At 35.5% G+C, this 21,554-nt stretch overlaps 1 pseudogene; it reads left to right on the top strand.

Annotated features, from left to right (window-relative positions):
* The first annotated feature begins 16,576 nt into the window (after nt 1-16,576).
* Nucleotides 16,577-21,547, top strand: LOC128035449 (calpain-type cysteine protease DEK1-like; annotated as a pseudogene).
* The last annotated feature ends 7 nt before the right edge of the window (nt 21,548-21,554 follow it).

Raw genomic sequence — 21,554 nt, 5'->3', positions numbered from 1 at the left:
AATTATTTGTTTATTCCTTCTCGAAAACAACTACAAGATACTATAAAACAAGAATGTAATATAAGCAAAAACAGAAGGGTACATGTAATTAAAACTGTCGATCTTCATTGTCCTATTCCTGGGACTTAATGTCGGACGATGAACTCTAAGAGAACGTCACATGTTGGGCAGTTAAACATCAAAATCAATAGTAAAGCTTGGAAAGGATAACATCTTAACAGCTTAAAGTTTGACATTTACTTGTGCTTTTTATACTATTTTACTTTCACCATGAACCAAGCAGGTAAATTTGAGCAATTTCTTCAAGGCAAGATCAGAGGTCTAGAATTGTTAGATATCTGAGATTTCTCTTAGATATTCTAAGAATAGAATGCTTGTGTTTTGTTCATCTTTTAGATAAAGCAAATAAACCTTGGCTGGCTCATGCATTTATTACGGGTGTCTATATTCAATGTCACTCTTAAATTTTTGGCTATTTGACCAAAATGGCCCAAAAAAATAATTAATTACATAATTGACTTAAATTAAAAAATAACACCCAAATAACTTGAAAAGAACCGTAAATTAGGGTGGGGACTTACAAGGCCGACACCACCTAGATATCTGTGCCAATCATCACCTAATAATTTTCTCAAGTGTTAAAAAATTATATTTTGGAGCTGGGGGACATAAATGACCGACTTCCTAGTATTTTTTCCTACTCGTATCATATTGGTATATTTTACATGAGTATTTGAAAAAAACAATTGGCCTGGGGGACCCTGATGGCCGACACCAAATTTATAGATTAAAAAATTATTTTTGTAGGTGCTGGCCTACTGATGGCCAGCACCCATTTTTCAAAAAAAAATTTAGGGTTTGAAGGAACTAGATGGCTGACTTCAGCTTTCTCGGGGCTGAATTTTTCTTTTTCGTGTGCTAGGACACTGGTAGCCGGCACCTTTGTATCAGATTTTAAAAAAATTAGGTGCTGGGACACTGATGGCCAACACCTACTTAGTTTATATATATGGAAGGTCTGGGGGTGTGATATTGTAGTTGGTTGGAAAAAAAATTTTTGAGCATACCACAAAAATGGGAGTATCTAGTAGTGTACTATCAAATGTGGATATTGATTTTTGTAGTGTATCATCAAATGAGTGTGATGTACTGGGTTGTAGATGAGAGTGTTTGGGAGTGTACCACCAAATTTTGGGGTTGAATTATATATTGTCATTTTTCAACGGAGTTGAATTAAATATTGTCACGTGAACCGCAAAGGTTATGCCATTAAGGGTCGGATGACTTCTTCCGCCATATATGGTGAATTGTGTAGACCGGTTAAAGGGTTTTATTTTGGGATGCTGTAAAAATATTTTAATCTGTATTTGTTGGTCGAATTTTATATTTTCGTATATAAATTATAAATATTTTCATAAATTAGTTTTGAATAATATTTGTGTTTTTATATTATTATTTGAGTAATATTATTTGTTGGAATTATATATTTTTTACTTAATATTTTGTACCATGCCAACTTGATAATTACGATAAAAATTCCAAATATTTTGTGTCTGTACAAAAAATTAAGAATAAATATTTTAAAAAAATCAAAACTGTGTAGATTCTGGCGACGTCCGCCGCGCTGGCGTATAACGTTTAGGGTGCCTCTGTCGGCGAGGGTGTGTAGCTTGTTGAGGCATTTGGTAGTTGCTCGGGCCGACTTCTGGTGTCCCTTTCGGTGTGTTGTAGAAAGATGTATAATCGTATACCCCATCATCAGGGGTGTTGGGGTATTGCAATACTGGAGGTGCCGAGCCAAAAATATCTTCAATGTTAGGTGTAAGTGATTGTCGATGGAGCTATGGGTGGTATGAGGACGATCTGGAGTGTGTCGAATGTTGAGGCTCGGGGTCTTCGCCAAATATATCCTTGAACGAAGTAGGATTTAGATTAGGGATATGCGAGGTTTCCTTAGATGCTTCATAGTCAGGCTCGGGATCGGTGTTGGAGACAGAATCTGTGTTTCTAAATGGTGGAACTCGGTTACGACACGATCGTGTTCTGGTCCTACGCCATCAAGTAGATTCTGGTAGCGCATGTTCCGGAATCAACATGTATTGATCGTGGTAAATGTAAGGCAACCCATTTTCAAAGTACCATTTTGCGTACTTGCGTGAAGGAATGAACCCGGTGTCCGAGAAAAACAAGGGGGTCACCTCTCATGTTGGGCGTTCCATAGAAAGATATACGGAGCATGTTGGTTCACCCAATATATGTGGTCCCTCCCTTTTTTGTCAATCTCGTATATTTCTCCTAATATATGTGGAGGGTCCAGGGTAGGTTGCTTGCGACCGAACTATCTTAATACCTGGTCCGCGGCATGCCACTCAACCATATGAAAATTAATTAATGGCACGTTTGTTACAAACAGCTGATCATGTACCCATGATATTATGAGTGTCGTAAATTTTAGGTCCAAATATGACATCCATAAAAACTGCACATTACAAAGTAAAAAATATTTTAGTTAAGTGAAGAAGGTCGGAAGCATATTTTACCTTATCCCTCGAGTGAGTCTCTATCATTTGGCGGTATACAGGCACGGTGTATGACCATCCAATTCCTAGTATTGTCACTCATCTGAAATACACGTAAATATTTTCTATTATTATTCTTTTCATGCAAAATTACTATACTATAAAATAAAGAAATAGAAGATATGGTCGAATGTTAAATCACCTATTTACAAGTGGCCATGACAACGGTTGGTGGCTCACATCTGCCAAAAATGGCATTTGGTTTAAAGCCCACAATTGCAGTAGCAGACAACAGCCACCCATAATCTTGGTAGATGGCTTTGTCGCTTGACAAAACTCGCGATCTAAACACGCTAGTACTACGGAGTCGCAACTATAGTTATCGATTTGGTCCAGGTCATCTAATAAGGGGAGGTACATTATGGGGACCTTATTTTGATTTATGTCCGGCAACAATATCCCCCTATGAGTTGCAAGATGAACACTCTAGTAATGTAGATAATGCTCATTTGCGTTGGATTGTTTGGGAGATGCTTGAAGTTAGCTCTTAACCAAGTGAATTTTAGCTTTGTTAGTTTTCCTTCATCATTATTAAGAGGCACTCTTTCTAATAATCGAATGCATGTGCCCCACAGATCGAGCACTTTTTTAGGCCCAGTTATAGCTTCTCTATTGATAGACAGCCCTAGTTGGACTGCTACGTCATCTAGTGTGATTGTTGTCTCCTTGCACAGGAGGTGGAATGTGTGTGTCTCGGGCTGCCATCATTCAACCAAGGCTGATTTTTAATCGGCTCATAGGTTAGCAATTTGAATGTAAGCGACTATCCCAAACCCTGCAACATTTAAATACAGCCGTACCATTCGATCCGAAAAATATCCCAGATCATGAAGTCGAGGTTTGACAACCCGATATCGTTCCTACAGAAATAGTTAAAATAATAAGCTATAATTATCGCTTAAACAACAATATATTTATCAATTAGTGAATATTTGTATAAATTAGTGAATATTTGACCGTATTGCGAACAAATTTAGCAATGTAGCTGTCATGCTTTAGAAGAAAATTATATTCCATGTCGATGTCTATGACAAAATCGAAAAAATTATCAGGAACGATATTAAAAATAAAATAATAACTAAAAATCCTTAAATTTTAATGGAAATGTTTTAGTTACTTACATATTAAAGGTAGCGGAAAAATTGGGCAAAAAAATCTGGTGACCGGTGGTGGTCGACGGCGTTCGGTGGTGGTTGGTGGTGGTCGACGGTGAACTTGCGGTGGTGGGAAGGTGGTGGTCCAAAATGGGGTTTTATAGTAGGGGGACCATTGGGGAATGATTGTAATAAGTATAAAGAAAAAATGAAAAGAAATTATTACAGCACCGTGACCCGTGCCTATTGGGTCACGTTGGTGCAACTAACGCTGGCCACCAATGGTTCGGTCGAACACATTGAAGCTGGCCACCTAATGGCCACTTCCATTAGGGCTGAACTTGGCCACCTTATGGCCATCATAGGCCTACACTGCTAGTGTGCTCCTGGGCCTGACATAGCAGGCTTGCCAGGCCTGACACCGACCACCCCTTTCCCCTTTTTTTTCAATTAAATAATAAATTTATTTCATTTCATTTCAATTTTAAATTTTAAATTTTAAATTTAATTTATTTCATTTCAATTTTTTGTTTCATTTCAATTTTTATTTATTTCATTTCAATTTTTTGTTCATTTCATTTCAATTTTTAGTTTCATTTCATTTTTTAGTTTATTTCATTTCAATTTTTCATTTCATTTCATTTTTAATTTATTTCATTTCAATTTTTAGTTTCATTTCATTTTCTAATTTATTTCATTTAATTTCAAATTTTCATTACATTTCCTTTTTAATTTATTTCATTTCATTTCATTTCAATTTTTGTTTCATTTCTTAATTATTAATTTATTTACTTGATAATGTTTAATTTTTAATTTCATTTCATTTTTAGTTTATACTTGATAATGTTAAACTCTATGTATTTAGTTTATTTACTTAATTATTTTACACTATATAATAATCAAATTTTTTACACTATATAATAATTGAATAATTTAAACAATACTCATGAAATAAAAAAAAAGACTCGTCCTATTCATCGTCTTCCAATCCGGCATTATGGGAAGATTGACCATGAACATAAAACGATGTGGGTAAGTTGATCGATTGTAGCCAAATGTTCGGTAGACCGTGCATTGTTTGGGTTCTCCTTTTTCCCTAATATCCATGTCATTTTGAATCCTCTTCGACTGGTGTCAACCTTTAGGATGACTACGGAGACTGCGGTCCGGCAGCATCTTGAAAGTAAGTGGTAGAACTTCCCAGTTCGAGACATCTGGCATTACCGAAAATTCGTTCCCCCAAATACGCAATGTACATTGCAGTGTGTAGACCTCGTCTATGAAATGCTCAACGTCTATCTTTGCATGCAGACATGTTGCATGAGCATGCGTACACGGATATCTAAGAGTTTAGAACCTCCCGCACTCGCAACACATGTTTCGCAAATCAACAATATACGACCTAGGCGGAAGACCGGAGCAACAACCTACGTACTCTTGAACCTGAAATGTTTCTAAGTCGCGCAAATATAGTTCTGCGTTCATCCTCCGCGCCCTTTTCTCATTTACTTTCATTGCATTTCAAATGCCCTCAATGTACACATGTTTGGCCTCCATCTACTTTACTTGTCTTTTCCCATCCTTGGCATCAACGTCGCCAGTCTATAGAATGTTGCAGAGAAAATAGCTTAAATTGGCAGATGACGTGTATGCTTCAAGACCAAGTTAACCGCCTCTACGAGGTTGGTCGTTATCTGACCATATCGAAACCCATCATTAAAATTTTGACTCCATTTCCAATTCTCCATTTTACCCAACCACTTCCGGGGACGACGATTTTTGGGTGACGAATTCATTTGAGCTTCAAGCCTCGCAAACCTTTGCTTCAATCGTCGAGGTTCTAACTCGTACCTTATGTATGCAATAATTTAAAATAATCAAGTAGCTATAAATTTATAAAAAAATGGTCCAAAATACAAAGTTATAAATCTTGAAAATATAGAAATCAATATTTAAATAGTATTTTTTACCTATTTTCATGAGTTCTCTACGCTACTCTTTATTCTTATACTCACTTTGGAAGTTTAACGCGATGTGTCGGATGCAATAAACGGATCTACGGAACCCCTAAACACCTTATCGCAACAACTAATCCTTTCGATTTGTCCAATATGAGGTAAACGTTGTCTTGCCTAACAGCGTGCCTTCATAGATTTGACAAGAAAAATTCTCAAGACTCAAAGTTCTCACTCTCCACGATGGCAAAAGTGATAAAAAGTACATTGTGATTCCCATCTTGTGCAACCGCAATCAGGAGTATTTGCGTGTATAACTCGTACTACCATGTTCCATCCACCTGCGCCATTGGCTTGCAGTGAAGGAAGGCCCTAACACATGACTCGATCATCCAAACCAATCAGTGGAAAAACCATTTGCCCAGTTCTATCTCACCATCTGGACCTTTATACGGTAGTGTTTGAAAAGTAGTTACCATTCCCAACATATACTTTCGCATCACAGTTATCCACCCTTGAAGTTTGTTGTATGACGCATCCCAATCATCGTATAACTGCTTCATCACCATTTGTTTCGCCCACCATGCCTTCTTGTAAGAAACTTTGTATTTGAACCGAGCTTGCATGTCTGTAATAAGAGTCAATACAGGGATGGTGGGACTGTCTTTCACCAACGGGATGATGTAGTTGCATATTATTTTTGCATCCAATTTTCAATGGTCTTGCGACATACAAGCAACTGTGCAAGTATGAAGACCTTTTATTTTTCTTATTGTCCATATTTGGGCCCGCTGTATTACAGCTACTTAAGGCTTTCCAACATTCTCTACATATAAAGACTGCGTTGACTTTGTGACATTGTAATCAACGGAGAGCTTTAAGTTGTACCACTTTATTGCATGTAAGTAGTCTTTCTTGTTATCGAATTGTTGTCCTACAAACAACTCTTCATATTCTAATTCTTCATCCAGTAAGTGAGCCGACACTATATCTGGATATTCAAAAAATTCGCGCGCTAGCGTTGAATCAGGATTTACATCAGTCATGAAGGCCCCTAGATTATCACAGATAACTATACCGAATCTTGTGTTCATGATCGAATAGGGATGTACATCTTCACCCTCCACTGAACCTTCATCTTCTATGTCTTTAAGGATGTCATCTAAATCAAGATCACTCGAATATTCAATATCATGGTCGGACTGCTCTTCATGGTCGGACTGCTCTTCATTATCGGACCCTTCCTCACCATCTTCTATGGTGGCTAACACCTCTAAATGAATCTCTAGACGAGGACACTGTATTGGGACGTTATATGAACATCCACCGTAGATTGGATTTTTGGGAGTTTGTAGTGATTGTCCACAACCGGACTGATCTTCGTAGCAGACATTAAGATCAAAATCAATTCTAGAATGTTGACTTATTGAAATTACAACTTGAACAGGTTCTGGTTTAGCTATCTCCACAAACAACTCAATTGGGCTTAGGTTTTCCATCTATGGGGGGTAATAAATTACTATAATTGTCTCTAGATCATCACCATCTTCAAGTTCTATTTCCGTGAACTTGAGCGGGTCTGTTGAAATAAAAAATTTGTAAAACAATCTCAACATCAGTTTCCCACATCGAGTAGCTATTTTTGTACCGATCTTCTACTTCAAATCTGCCAGCAAAACACGTTTGTTGAATTTCATTCTGATTTTTTTCGACTTTCAAAAACACAACCTTCTTCAGCTATATTTATCATTTCTCCATCAAAATGAACATAAACTAACAAAATTTGGGAACTCATTTTCAAATATTTTGCTTCCTTCTCAACAAACAAAACACTAATATTGGATTTCAACTGAAAAATGTAAAGAAAAAGCTCAAATGGAAGAGAAAACAACTCTATATATTGAAAGGGTGTTGACCATTAGTGTTCTTGCACCCAAATTTTTTTTTTCAAATCTGGTACAAGGGTGCCGGCCAATAGTGTCCCAGCACCCCAATTTTTTTTCAAATCTAGTACAAGGATGCCAACCATTAGTGTCCCAGCACACGAAAAAAAATTCAGTCCTCGAGAAAGCTGAAGTCGGCCATTTAGTACACTCAACCCCAAATTTTTTTTTAAAAAAAAAGTGGGCACCGGCCATTAATAGGCCATCACCCAAAAAACTAATGTTTTAATCTATAAATTTATAATTTTGGTAATGACCATCAGGGTCCCCCAGCCCAAATTTTTTTTCAAATACTTGTGTAAAATATACCAGTATGATACGAGTAGGAAAATAATACTAGGGAGCTGGCCACTTATTTCTCCCAGCCCCAAAAAATATTTTTCTAACACTTGAAAAAATTATCAGGTGATGATTGGCACAAATATCTAGGTGGTGTCGACCATTTAAGTCTCCCCACCCTAATTTACTATTTATTTCAGGTTATTTGGGTGATTATTTTGAACTTGGGTCATTTATGTAATTAATTATTTTTAGGTCATTTTGGTCAAATAGCCTAAATTTCTTCTCTAGGTACGGATCATTTTCAAAAGTCTAGATGATGCCTCCTTAAAATTGGAGCTTTCTGACAAATTTTTTTCTTCTTTTGCTATATGATTGGTTTCCTAGTTTCCCATTAATTGAAAACTCGTAAATGTGTACGAGGAATCACTTACAATATGCAAGTGACACAAATCACAGATCAAAGTTTGTGACGAATACGTAAAGAGCATCATATGAAGGTCAATTGATTGAATTTGGCTCATTCGACCAATTTAAACTAGTTTGATTCGTGAAATATATGGAGAAACTTATATACTTGAAGCCTTAGTGGCCCATTGAATCACTTAAGGAAAATTAGAGCTATCTTAGTAAATATGGAATTTAACCTTAAAAGATTTGTAATCTAATAAGATTTTATTTTGTAATCTTAAAGGATTTAGTCAATCCCTTAAGAATCTCAATTATAGATAGGCTTTAATATAGATCGTCGATGTAAAGTAAATTGTACATTTGGATCTGGGGGAGCTCAATTATAAATAGAGGTTTTCTTCCTCATTTGTAATTACTTAATTACAATTCGTCAAAGCAATAGAGATACTTTGAGAGCATTTACTCAAACACATTGTGTGTGTTACTTTATTGTGGCATTTTCTGTTCTTTTGTTGCTTTTTCGTTTTGAATTACTTCCATTTTATTTTCAGTGCTTTAGAGAATTTCTATCGAAAATTCTCACTTTGTGAGAGTTAGTATGAATTAAGCAGATTTGAAATGAATAAATGGCCTAAGGCCACGCAGATTACAAAACTAAATTTTTAGTGTCGTGACAATTGATATCAAAGCTAAGGTTTTGAAGGTGCCGTTCGAGATGACAAAAGGAGCAAAAGAGCAGACTGAGCCTATAGAGACCAGTAGGAGGTCCAGGAAAGCTAATCGATTGAGGGATAGGTTGTCGACTTTAGAAAGTTTAGTGGTCAATCTCGAGAAATCCATGGGGGATGTGAGGGAGACACTTGAGGTAGTTAAAGGACACACTAATGGGTTGGACTCGATGAAGGAGTAGCTTAGGGAATTTGTGTTAGAGTCTCTTGATTCCAGTGTGGAAGTGATGAAAGGGGTGCTCAATTCCACTACGGATAAACTAACGATGAGGGATGATGCTCTTGATGCATGGTGATGACCTTGAAGGAACAGATTGACGAGCTCTAGAGGAGCTCACTATCTGCAAAGCTACTTTAGGTAATGGGATGTTGGCTACAACACCAAAGCATAAGGTGGATGTCCTCAACCCAAAAGAGTTTATAGGGACGAAGTCCGCAAGATACATGGACAACTTCTTGTGGCGAATGGAGAAATACTTTTGTGCCAAAGGCATCATGGATCATGCTACTATGGTAAATATTATTGCCGTATATTTTACTGATGTCGCTTTGTTATGGTATCATTATAGGTCAACAGATGAGAGATGAAGTGGTACCGTCATTGAGACTTGGAAGGAGTTTCAAAGTGAATTCAAAGGGAAATTTTATCTAGAGTATGTCAAGGATGATGCTCGGGCTAAGTTATGCCGGCTTACACAAAAAGGCATAATTAGGGAGTATGTACGGCAATTCAGGGAGTTGATGCTCTAAATTTCTGATTTTGGTAAGAAATATGTCTTCTTTTCTTTCATGGATGTGTCGAAACTGTGGTAAACGTAAGAGATGCAATGTCGAGGGTTCAAAGAACTTACCAAATCCATGATTGTAGCAGAGTCCTTAATCGAGTTTGTTCCAAAAGAAAGACATGTTCGAGTCTTTCAAAATCAAAGAGATGAGAAATGGTGGGTGAGACCATGAGGTAGATGGAAATAGAAATGGTAAGGGGAGTGGAGACCCAACGACAAACTGAAGGAGCTAGTGCAATGCTTTATTTGTCATGGTCACATATGGTAAGGGACTGTTCGAAATGATCTATGCTTTCTACCATCGAAGGGGATGAAGAGCCAAATAGAGCATCAATTAGGATTGATTCGATCGTGTGTTCTATCAAAGCCAAGAGGGTTAGAGAGAGTGAGAAGAAACTAGTGGAGTGATTCTTATGTATTGGGTCGCATAAAAAACGAGACCGCCCACAGCGATCCATGGCATCTGCAATCATTAAAAAATATGAAGCAAAGCCTAACGAGTAAAAGGTGTTGAGGCTTGGATCAATGATACTCAATTCTGTTAAAGTGATTATGAATCGCAAGTAGAAAGGGTTGATGCTTATAGACATAAACATTGCAAGTTGAAGGAGGAGTGCTTTTATTGATATGGGAGCATCTGATATGTTCATATCGAAAAAACTGTAGGAGACTTCATCTCTAGGTTAGCAAATTGATTAAGAGGGTCAAGACGGTAAATTTCAAAGAGGTCCGAACTGTGGGAGTACCACAAGGATTGGAGCTACAAATCAGTGAGTGGAAAGGCAAGGAAGATTTCGAGGTAATTCATTTAGATGATTAGGACTTCGTGCTTGGCTTGAATTTCCTTGACCAGATTGATGTTCTTTTGGTTCCATTTGTCGATTGTATACGTATCTTGGATGCTTGACAACAACAATGCATTATGCTGATGAGTCAATACATGAAAGGTGGAATCAAGGTATTACTGGCAATCAAACTAGCCAAGGATGTTCATGGTGGAAAGAACATTGACTCGGTAGATCGAATGAGTGTTGCGAAGACCCCCTTGGAAATGCTAAAGGGGTAGTAAACTGATTTACAGCTTGTTGAGCTATCAGTGAGGTTACCACCTACAATAGAGGGGATTTGTGCATTAGAATTTAGAGGGTAAAGTAGTCATGTAAATTTGTTTTCATTGTAACTCGATTTAGTTAAATCGTACCTTTGTTTTCAAAACTGTTAAATATTTTAAAAGTCTTTCATTGTTGTTTTTGATGCTTTGTGGGTGTTAAATGGTTGTATTTGAAGCTTAGAAATGAAATAGGACTAATTCGTAAAATGAATTTTGTTAGTTTTGAGAATAAAGGCTAAATTGTGAATATATCAAACTTAATATGGAATTTCTGTAATTCAAGTTTGTAGAGGGTTATATAATGACAGAATTGGAAATGGATTGAAAAATAGAGCTTAAATGTGAGCAAGCCCATTCTATAGCTCATGTGAGCACTATTGGAAAGGTTACGGTTACATGAAAAGGCACACTTTGTGTGAGCATTCCCGAGTCTTCGATGTAATTCTAGATGGTTCAATGGGTAAGTAAAGGTTAATGGAAAGGCATGTATAAAAACTTAATGTACTAATGTTCATATGAAACGGAAAGATGGATATGCACATATGTAATGAAAAGGATGAGAATTTTTTTGTGATAGAAATATGCATGGAATTTATTTCTTAATATATGTTATGTTTACTTATTATCTATTAAATATGTGGACTCAAATGAGTAGATTGTGAAATGGATATATATATACGATGGTTGATATATAAAACTTAAATGCTTATTAGGTATATGCCATGATTTACTATGCTATAGTATTATGATATATGAAGTTTTGAGGTGTGGAAGGTAATGAAAATGAAAGTACATAGTATATGATAAAATAGATTATGAATTTGAAACGTTTGAGATGTTATATGCCTTATTTGGTTAAATTTATATGTGTTACTTCATGGTGTCCACGAAACCAACTAAAAAGTTGACAAAAGTACGTGCACCTATCAATTAATAGTATAGCTACGATGAGCACAGATCTCTTTCCCATGAAGACTAAAAGTACTAGTAATTACTGTTTTTCTATAATTTAACCGAAAAATTGGAGTGATTGATTAAAAACTAAAATTAACTAATTAAATTAACTAAAGAACATGACAAAGAACAAATTAGGAAAATAATCGAGTAAACAACCAAGAAGCGAAACAATACCCAGGAAAGAATCCACCTAGATTTCATCTGTCGTTATCAATTTGAATTAAACAATTTCTTCACTTAGTATCTTGATTAGTAGAAATCCCTAAATTATGCTAATATCTCTTTCGAGAGTAAGAGCAACTGACTATAGGTTGATTAACTGAAATTTCTTTCTAATTAAAACCCCTATTGTCGCATTAACTTGATCTATGGATCCCTCTATTAGATTTGACTCTAATTCGGTAGATTTATGTCGTCCTATTTCTAAGATTGCATGCAACTCCACTCAATTATGCTAGATCTACTCTTAAATAGAGACTTTTTCTCCTCTATTCAAGCACATCAAACATGAATTAATAATCTAGAAATATTAAACCAAGAATTAAGCACACGTAATTGAGAACAATATCCAAGTATTTATTGCGTAAAATAAAAATCAAATGACAGAATTCATCGTAGGGTTCATATCCAATAGGTATTTAGAAAACTAGTTCATAATCACAAATAATCATATCTCAAAGTCAGTATAACCATAAGAAATAAAGAAACTCATAATAAAATTCAAAAAAATCAAAAGGAGATCTTAAATCTTGATGGAAATCTTCTTCAAAGTCAACTTCAATGGTGTTTTTCGAGTTGCTTTCTTTAATCTTATCTGATGACCCTCTTTTCCTCTTCTAATATTTGGTATTTATAGGTCTTACAATGCCCGATAAACCTAAAAATTGTGTTTTTTTGCGTATTTGGAGTACGAAACACGAAATCCACACGATCTGACACATGACTATGTGGCAACCTGTATGACTCACACGGCCATATGTCCAGCCTGTATGGCTCCTGAAATTTGCTTAATTGTCCGATTTTTGCTTCGTTTTCGTTTGTTTTGCTCCAAAATGATCTCCTAAGTGTAGAAACATAAATTTAAAGGATTAGGAGCATAAAATTCACCATTTTGCATTGATTAATTATCCAAAAACGTATTAAGAACGGGATTAAAATATGTTACTTTTGACACTTATCAAATATCCCCACACTTAAGGGTTTTCTTATCCTCAAGAAAAAATTCAACCCATATTCAAGTTAACTTTTCTCAATTTTTCATTTTCATCAATAATGTTTTAAGATAAGTCACAAACAATCATGCATTGAAAATTCAACTGAAAGGACACTAAAGGTTCAAGCAGTCCAAGATGAAATTTTTTAAAACACAAAAACATAGATGTCTCCCCTTATTTACATAATTACCTTAAATTCAACAAGAATTGACATCCTTACTAAGATTCACTCAAGCACTCAAAGTGTTTAAGGTTCATGAAATATGCACTCAACAGTCAAAAGAGAAATGTCAATACCATAGGCTTGCTTGAAACTCAAATCTTCACCACTATAAAATGAGATGACACACCAATCAAAAGGTTTTTAAATGGTTGTAATGGGGTTTAGGTTAAGGGCATGGAAAAGTTTAGAAAAATCAGTTATAATCGAGATCAAGTTGATTAGTTATCAAACTAGAAAAATATTGAGTTGCTGAGTTAACATAATTTACATCAACAAGAATGATCAAAAATAAAAACGAGCTTTTCAACAGAATATGAAACTATGGTTCAAGCTCAAACAAATATTTTTTCTTTTCTTTTCTCCTTTATTTTTATTTTTTTGATTTTTTTTGAAAGTAAAGTAAACTTTCCAATAATGAAACATAGTTAGGCAACTAACCAAATCAAATCTCGACAGAAAAAAGAGAGTCAATAAAAAGGATAAATTTAAAACATACATATGGGTCATTGGTTAATATTAACGGGTTTGAAAAAAATTGTTTTATGATCAACAAGGTTTACTAGGGGTTAATTCATTAAGTAAGCTTTTTACAAGTTAAGTGGGTTAAATCCTAAGTGCCTCTATCATCTCAGTATATCAAATCAATAGTGTGGTCTCGACATGCATAATCAAAGCAAGTTTTATAAATACAAATCAAGTTGACACACTCACAACCAAAACTAAAATAAGCACGAAAAATATATGCTCTATAGGCTGAAAACTCACAAAAAATTAAGGTTTTGATGTCGAACTTGCAATTCCAAAATTTCAAGATACTAATTCAATTCAGGGAGACAACCTAAAAACATAATTCCTGAAAAATAACTTATCATGCTCGACTCTCTCATGTCTTAAAGACTAAATCAACCAATGAACAAATATCCACAAATAAATCCAAAACAACATTAATAAAAATTCCAAATTAAAGAAAAAATTCACTCTAATGAAGGGTATGAAAAAATTACTTAAACACAACAAATAATTCAGGGGTTTTATCATAATTATATAAACAACCTCCCCAAACTTAAGATGTACATTGTCTTCAATGTACAAATAGATAGAAATAGAATAAGCACAATATCATAAGGAGGAAGGGAATTGAAATTGCCTTGAATATGAATGAAATCACCAGAATGGAGAAAACTGGAAGTGTGGGAAATTCTAAATGTAGTGCATGTTTTCGAGTAAACTAAAAAGAGGATAAACACAAATAGATAAAAAGATTAAGAGGTTACAAACTCGAATAAAAAAACCATCAAAATAAGAAAAATAAAAACATAGTTCAAAATAAAAATAAACTAAAGAAGTCTCACAAATTAAAATAAAACAACCAAAAATAAAATAAAAAGTACAACTGAAAATAAAATAAATAAAGCAAAGAAAACAAAAATAGATCAGTGATCGTCGTCGTGAGAGGCGATAGGATCATGAGGCGCGTGCTCGGGAGAAGAGATATGGAAATATTGGCAGATCCACTGCAAATACGCCTCAATGGTATTGAGTCGTGCTGACTACTTCTGCTTTGTATGATAAATATAAGTAAGTGTGACCGAATGTGTAGGTGCAACAATTGTAGGCGGTGGAGGACTGGAATGGGTTGCAATGGTGGTGATGGTGGTGGTGGTGAGGGACATTGTCAAGGTGCTCATCATCATCGTACTATTAAGTCGTTCGTAGCAACACATACTAATCACCAAAAGGCCCAGGCTGACGGGCGATCATCCTCATGTGTTTCATAATATCCAAACCCTGTAGTGTCATATCCCCAACCAAAGTAAGAGTACCAATCTACTCAGGTGTCTTGAGGAGGCCGAAGTAACGAGCCAAGCATGTGACATATGGGCCCGTACAAAGAGATCCTCTCCATGATCGCTCACTCTGATTACAACAACACTGGGCTACAAAGTGGGCTAAATTAATCGGATGTCGCCCGTGCATGCTTAATAAGAAGTAGGTTGCTAAAGTACCCACGACGGTCATACTCTCCTTCCGGCCAGTCAAGGTATGAGCTAGGATAGCATGAATGTATCGTAAGGATAGAGGAAGGCACCGAGCCTTGGACTAGCTTGGGTTATATGGAACAACAACCTAAGCGATCTCCGACCAGTAGAGAGAGGCCGTATAATGGATTTGTCGTGGGTGGGAGGAGTGCTTTGTCACTGCTAAGAAATCATCAGAGTATAGGACAAGAGTGACCCCAAAACCCGCAATACTGAAATGTTGAGTACTACCCCCAAGAGGGAATGAAATACCTCGTGGGTCGTCCCCCGATAATAGCACAATCAATAGGAAAAATGTGGAGAAAAACTTGAATGTAACCTCAACATATGTCGGCTCCACGATCGCGCAGAATCGCTCCCATAGGGTCACGGCCAGTAGATTATGAACTAGTACAAATAAACCCATGATCTAAAGGGCATCCCAATCAATGCATCGATCCAAACCCAATGCTCTATCCCTTAGATGATGGTACCTCTCCTCATAGGGTGGATGGTCGAAAGTAAGGTATTGGTGGCGATCGGTCGGAGAGGAGGAAGATGAAATTTCAGTAACTTTTTTTTCTTAGAATGAGCGGGGGCCCTACTCTTTCCTTGTTTGTTCGGCATTATGTATCTGAAATACGAAGGACAAGAAATATATCAGCATCCAAACAAATTAAGAAAGCAAATGTACGAATTAAAATATGAGACACAATGATCCTAATTCAATCTACCACACAATGGACACCGAATCCCAAACTAAAACTAAAACTAGAAGAACTAGCCACAAATCTAATACTAATATGGCAAACATTTAGCAAGACCAAAACATTAAAACAATAGTAATAATAAAAATAACAAATTCTAGTAATAAAACTAATGACAGTAATCTAAAACAAAGATAATAATACTCATAATAATAGAAGAAATAAAAAAATCTACTACTAACAAAAAATTGAAATCACACACAGTAAACATAACTAACATTCCTGATAATAAAAATAATAGTAATGATGGTAATAATAAAATTATTAAAACAAAAATAAAAATAAAATAAAATAAAAGATGAGAATAAACAATTGGGGTTAACAATGGTGATAAGAGAACAGAGCATGGGGAGACGCGGCGGTGAATAGCGAAGGACTGTTCCACGAGAGGAGATCGACAAGAGGAGTGAGGTTGAAAAGCAACGCGAATGGTAGAGTGAAGGTGGTTGAGTAAAGGCGTGGGGTAGAGGTGTTTTAAAAAAAGGGGAAGGGGAAAGGGAAATGGGGTTTGTATGTGGGTGGACGAGGGGGAAAGGGACAGAGATGCGACGGGGACGGCAAAAGAGACCGGCGGTGAGTGTGGTCAATGGAAAGAAAAGGAAGGGAGAGTAAGGAAAAAAACCATGCGCGGTGGACAGCGGGAATGGGGTTCGAAGTTGGAAGGGGGAGGTGGAGGGGTAAACGACCCATGATCGACGACGAGAGGGTAGATTGGAAAGTAGATTGGGTGGCTGGGTTGTCCTTGGGGGAACGGCGGCTGATGTGTGAGGGAAAAAGGAAAAAGATGTTAGAGTTTGTGTTTAAACAAGACAAGGTCATGTAAATGGCCCGTCTTGGGCTACACAGCCATGTCTGATGGACCGTGTAAGGAATGTTATCCCGTGTGTCACTCAAAATATGAAAAAAATTGTAATGGCCCAAATTTAAGGTTATCGAAACAATGGTTTTGGACCACAAATCCGATAAGGAAAATTTTATTTTTATTATATTACTACGGCCTAAAATTTCATGGAAAGATTTCGTGAAAATTTCGTTCAAAAATTTTGACGTTTGGGCACTCAATTTAGTCAAAAGGACTGAATTGTAAAAAGTGCAAAAGTTGAGTTCTATATGTTAGAGGTTTCAAATTGTTACGAAATTTTAAATTGGAGGTCTTTATATGGTAATTAGACCATTGGTTAAGTTGGTGGACAAAAATGGACATGGTTAGGCATGTTTCCAAAGTTTTTCATTAAGGGCATTTTAGTCATTTAGTTATTAAAATGAATTAAAAATAAAATTAAAAGCCAATTTTTTATCATCTTCTTCATTAGGCCGAGTTTAGCAAGGAGAGAAGCCATAGTTAGGGTTTTCAAGCTTCCAAGCTCCATAGTAAATGATCCCAAGCCCGTTTTTAATGCTCTTTACATTTTTGAGATCTCGGTAGCTTAATTTAGCTTACTCTAGCAATAATTTAACCCAGGGTTTATATTTGGAAAGATAAACATAGGTTAAAAGTGTTTATTTTGATGTTTTATGATAGAATATGAAGCTAGAAATTATGTTAAACAACTTTTGCTAGCCGATTTTAAGCGAAAACGAGTAAGTTGACAAAATCGATAAAAATTCCTAATGTACATAAGTAAGTGTTAGAGTGAGAATTTGATGTTGTCATAGAAGAGAAAAATGTTCAGCATGTTATATAACATAAGAATATGAGATGAAGCTTAATTTCCGAACTTTGGGGCAAAAGCGTAATTATGTAAAAGTTTAGGGGCAAAATCGTAATTTTGCCAAAGTTAGAGTCGAGGGCTGTTTTGATAAATGTGAGTATTAAATGAGTTAAATTTGCTATTTTAGATCAAGAAGAACGAAACTTGATGTTAGACAAAGGAAAGAATAAAGTTGAAGGCTAAGTTGGTGAATTTGGCTATATTTTGTACCGAGGTAAGTTTACGGTAAATAAATACAATATTTCAATAATTATTATTAATATTTTTATTTTCCAAAAATTATACATTTATTTTATGAATTTATTTAATGTTGACTCAAGTATGAGATGACAGAGAATCGGTGTTAAAAAGCCCCGTTGAAACATGAGGAATGTATCGGATACAAATGTCATGACATTTGGGTAAAGAGGTCCCATGTAAGACCATGTCAGGGACATGGCGTTGGCACCGAGATGAGAGGTCTCATGTAAGACCATGTCAGGACATGGCGTTATAATTGAGATGAGAGGTCCCAGTAAGACCATGTCTGGGACATGGCATGGGCACCGATATGAGAACATCCCATGTAAGACCATGTCTGGGACATGGCTTTGGCATGTTATTATCAGAAAAGACCCAAGTATCCTTATTATTCCAACGTGGCTCAACAGACTAGTAAACGAATCATGTTAATGAAAGTTCATTTAAAAGCATAAACGACAAGCTCATATGAGTTATAAGAGTTAAGAACTTACTATATTATCAATTGATACTCAATGCTTCAGCAAGAGAAGAATAAGTTACGATCATGAGTTAACTAAGTAAACCAGCAAGAGAACGAGAATGAGATTAAATAAAGAGTAAACTAGAGATCTTGACATTTGAGTTTAATTATTTGTGTTAAATGTTTTTATTTATTTGCTAGTAAACTTACTAAGCTTTATGCATACTTATTTTATTTTTCTTTCTCTTATAATATTGTAAAGCTAATTTCAGGAACTTAAAGACGTTGGAGATCGTCCACACTATCAACGAAAACAGCTCGGTATTTTATGATGAACCATGTTTGGGTTATGGCATGTATAGAGACTTAGTTATTTTGAATGTTTGTATTTATGATTTTGCTAAAGAATGATATGTAATTATTTGATGATTAATGGTCTTTAAAATGGCTAACTATGAAGGTGTTTGTTGTTACAAATGTTTAGGTGATAAATCATGCATAGAAATCATGAAAGAGTAAAATTTGCAAAGAAACAGATTTCAAGCAGCAACAGTGACGTGAATTTGAAAAATCACCTAGGATAGTATAAAATGAATTATAAGTTGAATGATATATAGAATTAAATCTTATTGAGTCTACTTTCAAAGAAAAATAATGGTGTAAAAAAATGAATTTGATATTTTAAGATATGTGAATTTTAGTGAGACAGGGTCAGAACTGTTTTTGGAGTCCTTTGTTCTGAGTTTAGAAAATCATTAAAAATTTTAAAAAAACTGGTTATGAGTTTTATTGTATATGTCTAGATTCCTTATTGAGTCTATTTTTTGTAGAAACAAGTGAGAACACTATATGAAAATCCTTCAATGAGAACGCTTTTTTTTAGTGGCAAGAGGTCAGGATAGTCGAGTGGTGAAACAGGGGAGAATTTAACTAATAAACTGTACTAATTGGCTGAAGCAAAAATTCTAAAAATTTTATGGTAAGAAGACATATGAGTTTAGTTTTAGGGAAAATTTACAGATTTAAATTTTGAATTTCGTAGCTCGAGTTATAACTAAATTAGTAACTGCTGCGCAGGTGGACAACTTTGTTGTAAATAGTGAAATTAATTTCAAAAGTAAAATTTTATGCCCCGAATTTTTAAGTTAAGTAAATTAATGCCTTGAGCTCAACTCCGGAAATGGTCTCGGGTAATGGGTGTTACAAAAATTATGCCTAGTTTCCACACGGCCTTGGACATGCCCGTGTGTCCACTATATTATTAATAATAAATTATATGTTTAATATGTATGAATTAATTGTGTGGCTCTACAACCTCTACCCCCTCATCCTCAAAGTCTTATATGATAGAATATTCACAGGATTTATATTGATTAAGTCTGAAGGTGCAGAGCTGAAAAGGTTAGAGGTAAAGTGAATAATGATTTAGCCAGAGCCAAGAACTGGTTAACAAATGCAGAGAATTATGCATGAAATATTATATCTTTTCGAAGTTTATCTGAGATGTATGGCGTCACTGTTAAAAGAAGAGATTATTCACTGGTAATCAACTTTAACTACTATGGTATTGAAAAGATAGATTAATTGGATTTCTTCTAAATTTATTTCTGAAAGAATTATGTCAGCAAACGATATTTAAACAAGAAGAAAAAGAAAGTTCTTAAGTTGAAGCTGGGAAGCAAATTAGTTGTGAATTTCGGGTGAGAGTAGTTCAGCTCGGTAAGTATGTTAATAAAATGGTATCGATTGAAGAGGAATTATGTAATTTTTTAGAGAGGGATTGATTAATGAGATTAAAATACTTGTCAGTGCAATGTAATTTTTTTAATGGTAATTTTGTTTGATTGGACTCAGGAAATGAAAGAATTGAGTAGATATTTCAAGGGCCATTAGGGTTTTATGACAAAGATGAAATGGAATAGAATAATGTGAGACCACCGAGGACTTCAATAGCTAGTGCGGTAGTGTTTGAATGTAAATAGATCTGAATGTAACCATTGTGGCAGAGTATTTTACAAGGACCTCAACTGGGTATGCTATGTACTTTTTTATCTATAGTGGCATGAGCGGTTATTTTATCTTTAGTTGTGGTGCTTATCATGTGGGGATGCTAGCTAATCATAACGTTAGGTAGAGATATTGTTAGCATGGCTATAATAATGGCGGACATTGCTCTATTATTGGTGTTCTATTCAATTATGCTTTGGTGGAGGACTCGTTGGCAAAGCTCAAGTGTTGTTGTTTTTCTGTTTCTACTGGCTATTGCTTTGCTTTGTGTATATGAATTTTGTGTTGTTTATGTCACAACTGGTTCCAGTGTGTTGAGTGATATTCTCCTTCTGAATTTTTCTTTGATGTATCAGTAATTGCCTTAGCAATCATTATGCTCTTTATGTGTCGTATGGTCTTCAATGGAAATTGCTTGGATGTGGACGAGTATGTCTCGAGGGCTTATAAATTTGTATACTCTGATAGTGTAGAAATGGGTCTTGTGTTTTGTTTACAGAACCACCAGACCCAAACGAGTTATACCCTCAGGAATTTAGTAGGGCTTCACATCTTAGACTTCTTTACCTTAACTCCCTTTTCGTTCTTCTTGTCTACTCTATCCTATATGGTGTGACTGGAAATGATGCACTTTGGCTTGGAACATTGTATTAGCTATGCAGTTGTAGCATCTGTCTTATTAGGTGTGGCAATTTCTCGCCATTTTTCAACTACAAACCAGTTAGCTACATAAAAAGATGCCTTGCAGAGCACCGTGATCCGTCTAAGGGAAGATTTTTGTAAGAAGGAGCAAAAATAGTTCTTATAGATCATTTTATGGTTGTGGCTCAAGTGTGAAACACAGTAATAGTGTTGAAGTAGGTAATTCTACAAATATCATCAAAGGTAATAGTCAGGGTATGGTTCAATGCTCTGATGCTAATAATTGGAATAGTCTTGTTATGTATTCAACTTCTAGCTTTCAAGAAGGGATAAATAGTGATAAGTGTGTAGACAGTGAAAGACCAAGTTTAGCATCACATAGCAGTTCTCATTACTCCAATGATCTTGTAATATGTTAACAAGTCA

The sequence above is a fragment of the Gossypium raimondii genome, chromosome 12 (genome assembly GCF_025698545.1).
Source record: "Gossypium raimondii isolate GPD5lz chromosome 12, ASM2569854v1, whole genome shotgun sequence".
In the NCBI taxonomy this organism is placed as follows: Eukaryota; Viridiplantae; Streptophyta; class Magnoliopsida; order Malvales; family Malvaceae; genus Gossypium; species Gossypium raimondii.
Note: the sequence above shows the minus strand (reverse complement) of the source record. Positions and strands in the feature narration are given on the sequence as shown.